The sequence below is a fragment of the Nanorana parkeri genome, unplaced genomic scaffold, assembly GCF_000935625.1.
Source record: "Nanorana parkeri isolate BGI_ZX_2015 unplaced genomic scaffold, ASM93562v1 scaffold1280, whole genome shotgun sequence".
NCBI lineage: Eukaryota > Metazoa > Chordata > Amphibia > Anura > Dicroglossidae > Nanorana > Nanorana parkeri.
This window is the reverse complement of record NW_017307548.1, coordinates 461,503-465,636: the sequence shown is the minus strand read 5'-3', so window position 1 is coordinate 465,636 and position 4,134 is coordinate 461,503.

Genomic DNA, 4,134 nt, shown 5'->3' with positions numbered 1-4,134 from the left:
CTCCCCCACCACCACCACCAACAAGGTATCGACCTGTGAAGAGGCTGCATTCACAACACGGAGTCTCCTGTCAGTCGCGACCAGCCGATGAAAGGGTCGCAGTATGCTCACTACTACTTCTAGTACTACTGCTGCTGTTTGTGCTGATGGCTTTTTTTTATTTTAATTTTTTTTTGTGATGTCATTTAAAGGTTTGAAAAAAAAATCTATATAGAGCTATAAGAAGCAGAGTATACAACGGGAGGGTGCATTTTTGGTATGCGGCACAGTTTTTAAAACGGAGTTTTTTTTGTTTTTGTTGCTATATCCTCGACTACCGAAAGTTGTCTGTGTGCAAGAGGTCACGGCTTGGCAAATGTGTTCATTTATTTTGTTGTTTTTTTTCCTTTTTGATCTTTTTAGCTTTTTGTAATTTTTTATTTTTTTGGTTTTTGTTTTTTCTTCCCCATTTGACTTTTTTTTGTTTTGTCTGTGCGGCACCCTTGTCATCCTAAAAGTTGCAGGGCTCTTGTGGTATGTATGTTTGTGGGTGTCTGTCACTGTTGTTAAGCAGAAGAGGACAAAATAAAGCGAGATGTGAAAAATCCCTGGTCATCTTTATCTAAAGTGGTTCTCAAAACTGGCCAACGTGCGAATCGGAAACACGAGGTTTATACACCATGTCGGCTTTGTGGGTGAATCTTATTATTGATCATGTGGTTTGGCTGAAGGTGCATTGTATTGATAAAATATAGGAATGTACCGATGCCAATATCTGTGCCGATACTGGGCATTTTAAGGAGTGCTCGTGAGAATGCCCCTAATACTAAGCACCGATACCAACGCATACCATTTTTAAACACCAAGCAGCTGCCGTAATGTCCCACGCTTGCTGGGGACCTCCCAGCAGCCTTCTGGGGAGCTTGCGGCACCTGTTTACAGCACTGGCCAGCCATATACCTCCTCCATCCTGCTGCCCTCACATCCTGGTGAGAGCCCTGGTGAGCAACAGAGTATGTAGCTGCATTGTATTCTGCATTGCTGTATAGTGTGTTGCTGGGATTTGTAGTACTTTATAGCTGATGGTATTCTGCATTGCTGTATAGTGTGTTGCTGGGATTTGTAGTACTTTATAGCTGATGGTATTCTGCATTGCTGTGTAATGTGTTGCTGGGATTTGTAGCCCCAAGCACAGCTTGGAGTCAGTGGTAGAAGTCTGTGTCGCAGAAGTTGCAGCTGCATCCGGGCCCCGGTGCTCCACCACTGTCCTAAAATAATTAGTCTCTCTTTTAGAAAACTGTCCATAATAGAAGTCACCAGCACGCGGTGATGTGTGCAAGAAGTAAAGCACTTTTTATTCAATCGTCACATGCGTCAAACAGCCAACGTTTTGGGTGCCACACAGGGACCCTGAGTGGCCCCGAAACGACGTCACTATGACGCCCAGAAGAAGGGACACTGAGTGGCCCCGAAACGACGTCACTGTCGCCCAGAAGGAGGGATCCTGCGTGGCTCTGAAACGTTGGCTGTTTGACGCATGTGACGATTGAATAAAAAGTGCTTTATTTCTTGCACACATCACCGAGTGCTGGTGACTTCTATTATGGACTGTATCTGACTCGGCGCCATCCGTGTTGTCACTTCAAGCACCAACCTCTTAAGGTGCCCATACACTGCTCGATTCTCGTACGAGAATCGCGGGAAATCCGGCGATCATACGAGAATCCAACAGTGTGAACGAAGACGTGCGACCGTTTCTACTGTACGGCCGCACGTCTTTTGTCTAAGGAGCACGCTAGAAAACCAGCCGACAATTGTACGATTTTCGGCTGGTTTGAACGGTGCTCGGGAGACAAATGCCGAACGGGCCGGTGTGCGCACGCGCGCACTGCCTGTTCAGCATTGCGGTCATCGGAAGCCCGCCCCTCAGGGGAGGGCTTGCGATGATCGCGAGTGCGATCTGCCTGTCCAAGATGGGCAGATCGTACTTTTTTTAATCACTTTACAACCATCGCAAGACTAAGGTCTTTGCGATGGTTGTACAGTGTATGGCCACCTTTAGTCAAGGTCTGTACGCTCTATGGAGTGCAGGTGATTTTGTATTATCTTTTAGAAAACTGTCACATGACACTAAATAAAAGGTATCGGTAATTGGTATCGGTGAGTACAGGAGGAAAAGTATCGGTACTCGGTCTGTGAAACATGGTACTTGTGCATCCGTAATAAAATGTAATGTGTGATGCCTCTGTAAATGGTGGTTGCCATATTTATACACAAGCCGGCTGCTGTTCCTGCCTAGTGGTGCTATACACAGCAATTGTACTTTATGGTGCCTTGGACTGGAGTAGTCAGGGGCTGACCAAAGTAGAGACACACCCTTGAAGAACTGAACTGGTGTGGATTTTCATGAAATTCTTAGAGGACCTCAACATTTGAAGGGCTAGTCACTCATATTGCCTGTTGTCGCCGTGCTGTTGATCGGTTTCCCTTTACTAACTTGCTATGCTTCGTTCTGCACTGTCTGTGTGAAGGCAGCAATTTCGGCAGAGGCCGGGCTTTGCTTACTCGTGTCAGAGCCTGCAGCAAGGAGAACAGTGAGCAGCGCTGTAGTGACATCACCTAATCTACTGAGACCAGAGGTCAGAGGCAGCAGTGCCTTAGAGCTCACATTGCACATATACACTCACTGGCCACTTTATTAGGTGCACCTTGCTAGTACCGGTTTGGACTCACTTCTGTCTTCAGAACTGTCTTAATTCTTCATGGCATAGATTCAACAAGGTGCTGGCTTGCAACAAGTGAGAGCATTTATGGGATTGACCTAGTTTGGCGGCTTCCAACTTTTCTAGAAGCGGTCTCCTTTTACGGAGCAGGCGGTTTCCGAAATCTTTCATTGTCCCTTTTATAGCCGAAGTGCGTTAAACTGCAACCCACCCTCGGTGCTATAGTGTAACCTAATGCTTTGCCGTCAGACAATGCACTGCGCACATCTTCAGAAAGCTTTAACACTTGTGATATGCACGGTGCTGTGTAGTTTGGTTGTAAGCTTTGTGGTCACATGACGAGGAATACCACAGGCTGTAGAAGGACCACGGGAGTAAGATGCATTGAAAACTTTGAAGTGCATAATAATCAGATGCTGCATCCTGCGACGTGCTAGTTGGACGTTGCCATTGAAGATGGTTTCCAGGCACATATGAATACAGAGCTGCGTTCTTTTATGAAGACATCATTGGAGGCTTGTTCACAGCAGCTGTCATGCTTTTATACTGTGCGCCCACGGGTTTGTGTTCTGCATTGCTATATGTTGTAACTGCTTAGTGTGAACAGAGCCTATAGACAGTTGTGTCATGGGGGGGGGGTAGGTGGATCTCTTTTTCTTCAGTGCTGCTGCAAAAGGTCTAACCAATTTTTGCTCGTGTTTTTATCCCCGTTATATATTTTCTTTTGGGATTTTGTCTTCTGTTGACTTCAAGATTCCTCACTACATTGCAGCTATGTGGATCAGACTTTCTCCAGCCTGACTATGGAGCGCCGTATCTGGATGTTGCTGAACTGGCCTTGAAAGTGACACGAGTTCCGCTATGGCACTTACCAAACCTCAAGTACTGGTAAGAGTTGGTCACAGAGCACTGACCAGGGCGGTGGAATTGCCTCACTGGGTACCATTCCAATATCTCACCCCCACTGGTTCTACCGTGAAAAGAGTTAATAAGGAACTTGGAGTTGTCATGCTTTTGAGTGGACACGCGCACAAGCGCTATACCAGCATTCAGTGCAGAGGAAGCATCGTCCTACTGCTGCTCCTGCTTTGAAAAAGCACCCCAGTACCGGAGGCCTTGTCTCGTACGTTGGGTCTAGTGTCTTCATCACAATGTGGTTGCAACACCTATGAACATGGAGGGGGACAGTCCCGCTGCTATGGATAACCCCAGGCAGTGGTGTATTTAGGTTTGGGGCTGCCCTAGGCAAGACAAAACTCGGGCGCCCCCCATACACTAAATTTACCCCACCTGGCTGTGGTCTCAGGTGGGCTCTGTGGTGGTCTCTAGAGGATCTCAGGGGGGCTCTGCAGGATCTGTGGTGGTCTTTGCAGGCTGCAGAGCCCCCTTTGAATCCTGCAAATCCCCCCTGAGACCCGGCAAAGCCCCCCCC